Source organism: Excalfactoria chinensis, chromosome 5, assembly GCF_039878825.1.
Source record: "Excalfactoria chinensis isolate bCotChi1 chromosome 5, bCotChi1.hap2, whole genome shotgun sequence".
Classification (NCBI taxonomy): Eukaryota; Metazoa; Chordata; class Aves; order Galliformes; family Phasianidae; genus Excalfactoria; species Excalfactoria chinensis.
Genome location: NC_092829.1, coordinates 14,317,009 through 14,325,708, shown reverse-complemented (window position 1 = coordinate 14,325,708; position 8,700 = coordinate 14,317,009). Strand labels below are relative to the sequence as shown.

The window sequence follows — 8,700 nt, the reverse complement described above, 5'->3', positions numbered from 1 at the left end:
AGATGAGATGTAACATCACGTTTCCTTTATGCCTGTCACCCAGGAGTGAGCTTGAGGGATATCAGCTGAACCACTGGAAGGAATGTCTTCACAGAGTCATAGAATGAACCACGGCAGATCTTTGCTTATACCTACTGCAGTGATAAATAGCAGCAGATCCTCCATCTCCTCTTCCTGCTTTCAAACCCAGCACTTGCCACCTTCCCAACACAAACGTCACGTGTGGAGTCCTTCTCTCTCTGAATTTGTATGCTTGCCCCATTCCTTCATGAGAACTTTCGTTCAACTTTATGTGACCTTCCTGCTGAACCCAATGTTCTTGTAAGTGGCAACATTTTCTAAGTCCAGTGACTTATTCATTCTACTTACCTCCACTCCCGGGTTCCAGGTTGCTGTTGGTGCTCTAGATGGCCTTTGCATGGCGCACAAGTTAATGACATAGTGTGCATGAATGTAGCTCAAGTCACATTGTCTTGTCTGCTTCCCAACTTGCCTAGAAAATGTTCATATACGTTTCTGAGACTATGGACATGGAGATGAGGTGCATTAGCAGGGGCAGACCCTCAGACCTTTTTGTTGTTTTTTTTCCCCTGAATTTGTCGTATTCATACAATAATGGGATTTCTACTGAACAACATTAACATCTCACCTTTCCTAAGTCCTTACAGGAGATCTGAGGAGACTGTGGGGAAGGGGTTAATGTTTACATAGTCTGTTAAGGAAAAGAAATTACCCCAGAGGAGAAGGTTGTATGCTGGAGAGAGAATGATCCAAGAGGCTGAAACATTTGCTGTCATTTTCTGCTTCAGACTTCCCAGAAAGGATAATTATAACCAGATGTTAAACACAACTGAAACATAACAAGAGGATTGAAGACCTGGAGCGGAATAAGGAAAGGAGAGCTTAAGGAATATTTAGATAGTTCTGACATGTTCCAGCCTGCAGAATCAAACAAAATTCACCTGTAAATTTGGATTGGGTCTTAAGAACCCATCCAAAGCCATTCCTGAGCTGTTATTGCTTTTGGGTAGCTATGGAAGAAGAGAGGCAGGAGGGAAATAACATGGGAACACTTATTACCTGTCTTGCAGGGAAAGCCAAAGAATTTAAATCAATACGTCTAACTCTGATTCCTGAAAAGATCTCTGGAACAAATCATTAAGACATCAATCTATAGTTGGCCACATATTAGTCAGTTGATATGAAACACACTGCAGGATTTTGTCAAGAGCAAATCATGTCGGTCCATTCCAATTTTAATTATTTGGCCCAGTGGACACAGACTTAATTCTAGGAAGATTTTGGGCAGTTTCCTACAAAACGTTCTCAATTGTGTACGAGGGAAGTGTTCTGGGTTTCGCCATGAGAGCAGAGCCCAGCTACCTGCTAAGTTGGAATAGCGAAAGATGAGCCTGAGTAGTGAGACCAAGGGGAGGTGCGCTAAGCCCATATCTGTCCAGGTTGTGAAAGAACAGCTTGGATGATGGAGAAGGAAGAGCAGTTATGAGATATCTGGGGCAAAGGCAATGGATGTCATCTATCAGGACCTCTGCAAAGCCTTTGACATGGTCCCTCACAGCATCCTTCTCTCTAAATCGGAGACATATGTATTTGAAGGATGGACTGTTTGATGGATTAGGAATTGGTTGGCTGGTCACAGCCAAAGGTTTAAGATCAATGGTTCTGCATCGGGGTGGAGGCCGGTCACAGGAGATGTCCCTCAGGGGTTGGTCTTGGGAACAGTGCTTTTCAACTTCAGTGACACAGACAGTGGCATGGAGTGCACTCTCAGCAGGTTTGCAGATGACACCAAGTTGAGCGATTCAGTCAATATATTGGAAGGGAGGAAAGCCATCCAGAGGGACCTGGACAGGCTGGAGAAGTGGGCCTATGTAAACCTAACGGGGTTAAATACGGCCAAGTGCAGGGTGCTGCATGTGGGTTGGTGCAATCCCAGTTAATTATACAAACTTGGGTAAGATCTCCCTGAGAGCAGCCCTGTGGAGAAGGACTTGGGAGTTCTGGTGGTCAAGAAGCTGGATGTGAGCCAGCAGTGTGTGCTTGCAGCCCAGAAAGCCAGCTGTGTTCTGGGAGGCATTAAAAAAGGGTTGTCCAGCAAGGAGAGTGCGGTAATTGTCCCACTCTGGTCAGCTCTTGTGAGGCTCCATCTGGAGTACTGTGTCCAGGCCTGGGGCCCCCAGTATAGGAAGGATATGGAGCTCTTGGAACAGGTCCAGAGGAGGGCCACTAAGATGATCAGAGGGCTGGAGCATCTCTCCTGTGAAGAAAGGTTGAGGGAACTGGGCTTGTTTAGCTTGGAAAAGGCTCCAGGGAGACCGCATTGTGGCCTTCCAGGACTTGAAGGAAGAGTAAAAACAGGAGGGAGAACGGCTGTTTAGCAGGGTGGATGGTGATAGGACAAGCGGGAATGGTTTTAAACAGACAGGGGAGGTTTAGGTTAGATATTAGAAGGAGGTTTTTCACACAGAGGGTGATGACACGCTGGAACAGTTTGCCCAAGGAGGTTGTGGATGCCCCATCCCTGGAGGTATTCAAGACCAGGCTGAATGTGGCTCTGGGCAGCCTGGTGCAGTGGCTGACAATCCTGCACATAGCAGGTGGGTTGAAACTACATGATCACAGTGGTCCTTTTCAACCCAGGCTATCTGAAGTAAGCCAAGCTAACAGGGCTTGCAAGACATTTGGAAGACAGTCTAATAATTCAAAAGAGGTATAAACTACTCATGAAAACACTAGAAAACTAGAAGAACACCTGTATCATTGGATGAAATTCTGAAATGGCTTTCCAACAGATGTGCAAATGTCAGGAAGTCCTTACTGAGTTCAGGATGAAAATGAGAAGTTTCAGGCAGGGACCTAGGGGTGGTTGCAGGCTGCCAGGCTGGCTGAGCTGGGAGCTTCTTTGCTGATGTCTTCCATTTAACTCTCTGTAAGGTACAGTGGCAGCTATGCTGATCTTGTGAGGCTTCACCTGGAGTTGCTGTGTTCAGCCTTAGGAGCCCCACTTTGTGGAAGATTGGAGAGATGGAAAGAGGTCTAGGACACAGCAACTTGAATGAGAAAAAGGTAGGAAAAAAAGCATGAGTTTAAGGAGACATTAAGTTCATTTACAGTGGGAAAAAAAAAAACAACAACAACAGCTAGGGAGCAGGTTGTTATCAGCTGTTCTCTACATCCTCTGCTGGACAACCTCAGCTGAAGAAAATGAAGTGGATGATGGGAGAAAGCTGCATCTTTCACAGCACAAGGATAGTAAAGCTTTCAGACAAGGTCCTTTAAGTTTAGGGTCCTACAAGGTGAAAACTTTCCCCTATCCAGTAGCCACGTGGTTGCCAGAGGCAGCAGGGATATTCTTCCAGCAGGAAGATCCCACAGTGCCTGATCCACCCTGAAACCACAGGCAGGCTCCATGGTCTTTGGGAGGTCCTTCAGCCTGGTGCTTCTGTGAGTCAGCTGTGCTAAAAGCAGGCTGCAGCTGTGTGCTATGAACCTGAGTTCATGATGGTGTCAATGGGAGAGCTTAAAGGTCAGATTAAAGGTGAGTCTTTCACCTTCTTCTGATCCCCACAGCTGTTTTGGATGTTTTTTCCTCAAGATTTGTTTACACACCAGACTGCAAAGGCAGTAAAACTCCCATACGCTCTCAGTCTCTGACCACAGTGATGTGGTGATACTTTCATTTTCTTTCATCATTTTCTTTTAGGCATAGCTTAAAGAAATCTTGTCTTAGTGACTACATTCAAAGTCTCACTAAACTCAGTCCTGCCTGGTACCTCCAAGTATCTCTTCAGTTAGCAGTCCTGAAACAAACTCCTTTTGAAGAGTAAGAACCGGCACTGGAATGACAGGTAAAAGGAGATGGGTGTGAGGGAGAGGGCACATCATCACCACTGGGAGGATGAATTCCCACACAGAGGTCAAAGCTTGGGGAAAGGAGAAGGAGCCCAGGATTTAACAGTAGAAAAACTGTCAAGGGAAAACTGTTGTTTCACCGTTTGCAAGAGTGAAACTGCAGTGTTTAATGATCTCCGTTCACTCTCCTAATAAATTATTTTCTTCAATTAGCCTGCACTGAGAAACAGCTCTGACTTGTTGGAGCTTTGAATGGGCTGATGAATGTTCTCAGGTTTAATGACTGCCCATGCCCTTGCTGCTCCCTCAGCCCACTGTTCATCACTGCCAACTTTCCCTCTCCAGGATGTTTATCTGACAATCAGGGGCACTGCCATTGGAGCATTTCTAAAAAGATTATTCTGCTAATTATTCAGAGGTCATTAATTGGAAGGTGAAGCCAGCACTGTCCCTCAGCTTTGAACTCCGTGGTACTATAAGAATGTTCCTGTTACACAAAGATGGTATCTTCTTTTTATTCCGCAGCACTTCATCTCCTCCCATCCTTTGAAGGAAGGTGCCGGTTCCTGCAGATGTCATTTGTTAGGAAGAAATGGAAGGTCTCTGCCTTTTAATCCAAGGTATGTTCAATAGCCACAGCAAGCTGAGGACACTTCTCCTGCCTTTTCTTACCAGTATGTCACGAGGGTAAAAATGCACAAGAAAATGCCCAGCACCTGCACAGGTGAACCCAAATGGGCTTGTCAGCATTGTCCACACACAGGTGCTGCAGCTACCGGTGCAAACACAGGTGGATTTTTGCTTCTTCTTTAATAACTGTCAGGGTTTATAAAAATAAAACTGGTTTAATAGTCACCTGTGGGTTGGGTAAAGGGCAGGAGAGCAATGAATCTGCATATGTCCATAATGCATCTTGAGAGACTCTGAGGAGTGAGTATGGCCCCTATAGTCAGACCTTCTTGGTGAAGATAGGCAGTCTGGTTAACCGTTGGGGCATTTCTCAGGCACTTCTGCTCTTACCAACTGCTTCCTTCTGAGAAAACATGATTTCTAGTGCCCCATTCACTTCACACAGCTCTTTTGCTTATTGTGATGGGAATCAGCAAGGAAAGAGTCCTCAGGAAGGGATCATCAGGGAGACAGAAGGAATCCAGACATCTGCTCTGAAGTTTTCTTCAAACAAGGGATTTAGCCCTGTAGTGCTTTTGCTTAATATAACTATTGGATGATTCCATCCTCTGCTGAATTTACAAAGAAGCTCAAAGCCAAATCCCTTTGATCGAAAAGCAATCCATCCTTACCACCTTATTTTGATACATAAATGACTTTAAATACACACTGCTGGATAAACTCAAATAAATAATATTGACTAAAGGAAACCTATGTTTATTAAATAAAGTGAGAATAAGCATGACCACAAGAAGGGGATTATGAAAGAGACAAGGTAGTAAAAGCAGGAGTTTAGCAGGCTGTGTGTTTCCCAGTGCTATGAGTTGTCTTACCAAGGAGATATGGGTTTGATGTGCCAAGAGGTCTTCCCCCTGCACACTGTGGCCCTGCAGACACAAATACCACAAAAAGCAGTTCTAAATAACTCCTTTTGGAAGGTTCTCAACACACAAACACCACTCTAGGTCTTTCTGAGCATTTTGGAAGCAGGTTGCAGGGGACAGGTTAGGGCCAGGCGCTGCTGCTGCTGCTGCTGCTTGGCTTCGTGGTGGTAGAAACACTGGGGCCAATCACCAGCAAGTTTGGGACACTGAGGTAGGGCTGTTGGAGGGGTCTATTAGACCTCAGGTTTATTGACCCTGCTGCTCACAGCACAATTTGTTCAGCCCAAACGTGCTGTGGGCAGTGAGTCCCTTCTAGAGAGGCATGAAGGACACGGTGTGACAGTTGTCCTTATCTGCAAATCTCTGTTGTCTGGTCTGCACCCGGCAGGACCTGTTGCTCATTAAAACACTATCTCTGCCACTAACTCTGTTTCCAGCCCTGTAATTGCTGAACGTTGCTTCATGCACAAATTTATTTCTTCATCAGGCCAACAGCTCCCAGTTCCCCAGATGCTGTTTGCCCAGTCTTTGGACTGCAGCCTTGCAGTTTAGTCAAGGATGTTCACAATTAAAGAATGTAACTACAGAAATAGCCATCCTCAATAATAGGAAGGAAAAAAGCAAGATGTGGCTCCCTTGCGGGCCTGCAGCAGACTGGCTCAGGTAACTGCACCAAGTAACTGCACCAAGTGCTGACGGAAGACAAGGTCTTGGTTCTGCATGTACAGCCTGACTCCAGGCAAGAATTAGATTGGATATAAGGAATTTATTATTATTATTATTATTATTATTATTATTATTATTATTTATGATAAGAGTAGTGAAGTTCTGGAACAGGTTGCCAAGAGAGGTGGGCAATGCCTTGTCCTTAGTGACATTCAGGGTCAGGCTGGTCTGTGCTCTGAGCAACCTGGCTGAGCTGTAGGTGTCCCTATTCATTGCAGAGGAAATTTTGGTTGTCTCCCTTCATTCTGAATGCGTCCCAATCGTATATTTGCATGTTTTGAAAAGAAGTTTGTTGGGAGCACTAATTCACTCCCACAGCCCCAAGGCTCTTCTAGCTGCTGAGCCCCCCTGCTTTTTCAGTGCATTCAGTGTTGCCATTGACATTATTGATCCCTTTTGTAGGGCTGTGGGGAAGGTCAATTCCTCTTGCTGCACAGCAAACCTCCTAGATTGCTTGCAGGATCTGGCTGGGAAGGCATTATGAATACTGGCTGCAGACAAGTTCTTGGCTGTGGACTAATTGTCAGTACCATGGATCTCAGCCTGGAAAGAAGGAAGTGTCATGGGAGAAACAGGGCAGCAGTATGGGTTGGCCCCTTGAACCACAGGCTGGAGCTTGGCTGTGTCCCCCCATACCATGGGAAGAGTGAGCTGTATCCACTGGTGAAGAGCTGGGGACACACTGTCCTCTGGGAAAAGCTGGAGCTCCATCTGCAGAGGGGGTCTGTGATCACCACCTGCCATCTAAAACAGCAGAGACTTGTGGATCTCCTGCCAACCAAATGGGACTAACGCACCTGTGCCTCAGCTCCTTGCTTCAGGCTCCCTCTTGCCTCTGAGCCACTGATTAGCAATTCTGCAGCAGCGAAACTGCGATGCAGCGTAAGCCAGGTTTAGACGGTGATCCATTTAAACAGGCATGATCTCTGTCAGAACAGCTTTCTTAAATCCTGAGATAGATGCTGCTACTTGCGCTAAATTGTTTTTCTGTGTATTAGCTATTTAGTGGCATTAGCATAACGTGCATCCCCATTTACAGAAGAAGTGTTTATCTGTGTGGCTTCACCAAAAAAAAAGGAAAAAAAAGAAAAAAAAAAAGTGGGCTTGATTAATTAAAAAAGGATGAGATTGCTGCGAGGATTTAAATGTAAATGCACCAGCAGATGCTTCCTGATCCTCCCAGCAGAGCACATCACTTTTAATAAACCCAGAGCAGATGGCTGGCTGTGGTGGCAAAGCTGTGAGGTACTGATGTGCTCCAAGCTCTCTTCGTGCTGCCTCTATCCTCATGTCTGGGAGCTGGAGGGCTGCATTCCCACCTACAGTCCCCTAGCAGAGCTGCTTGTGCCCCAGGGGTGCTTTGCCATCTACTGCAGCTCAGGATGCTTTCCAGGGCACGCAGGGCTTCTGCTTCACAAGCAGAGCTGGAGTTCTGCTGGAGTGTGGAGTTGTGCTTAGATCAGTGAGGCTGCACAAGCAGCAGGAGATGAGGCAGTTAGTTAAAATTTTAGGCATTCCTCTCTTCTCCACGGGAGCTGGCTCCTGCTGGTTCCTAGCAGGAAAAGCTCCTCTGATTGCAGAGGGATGTTGGCATGCACCAAGCCTGCCTGGCTGAAGTGTGTTCCCTCAATTGCTCATTGTGCCAAAATCACCACTGAAGCTGTTTAGGTATTTGCACGCTCTCTTTTCCAAAACACGGTGTGATGAATCCATTTAAAATAGATTGCGGAATATGAATAATCAATGCTTACCTGGGGCTTGCATCCCAGTATCCCAGAACTCCCTCCGGTGACATGGGTATACCACCAGCATTTATTCCAAGTAATAATCCGAACTGTTAGATATGAAAAGAAATAGCAGAGCTGAGTGTAGGATTCAGGTCCCTAATGTTTTATCACAAGCTGAAATGCCTTTCCCATTTTGGCACACCCATTATCTGACCTGCAGCCAGCAATTAGTGTTGGTTTGAGCCAAACTGTGCAACGTGCTGTCTGATCCCTGCACATGGATTTACTCCTGCTGCAGCCCAGTACCTCTTCTGGCAAGTGCCTTCTGGAAGGAGGAAATGAGCACTGTGGTTCAGTAGGAAATCGAAGCCAATTTTCTCACAATGGGGAGATGAGTTTAGTAGGTCCTCTCCATCCCTGGCTGTCACTAGGGGAAAAGAGCTTTTGTTCTGTTGTGCTGCACAGCTCCAGTGATACTAGTAGCTATTGCAAAGGCCGTAGAGGGAACTAGGACAGCAGACTGACTGCAAGGTTTCTTTAACATTTGCAATTCGAGCAGTGTAACCAGAGGCAAATACAGACTTAATTGCATAAAATGAATTAGGGCTCATGAACAGTGTGGGAGATGGGGAACATTTGGAATGTATCTGGCAAAATTTCCAGTGTGAAATCTTCATGATGATAAGGACCAGCATCAGGAAGATCATAGAATCATAGATATGCCCTGCTCTCTGGCCTTGGTTCACTGAAAACTGCTCAGCAGGAAGGCGCAGGAGAATGATCTAGGTGATAGCTAGATGGTCTTTAAGGTCTTTTCTGAC

At 45.9% G+C, this 8,700-nt stretch overlaps 1 long non-coding RNA gene across 1 annotated transcript; it reads left to right on the top strand.

Moving 5' to 3' along the window:
• The first annotated feature begins 3,603 nt into the window (after nt 1-3,603).
• On the top strand, nt 3,604-7,834 carry LOC140253296 (uncharacterized). The gene is made up of 3 exons (XR_011903820.1): nt 3,604-3,869; nt 4,399-4,493; nt 6,555-7,834. It is a non-coding gene; the product is annotated as an uncharacterized lncRNA (long non-coding RNA).
• The last annotated feature ends 866 nt before the right edge of the window (nt 7,835-8,700 follow it).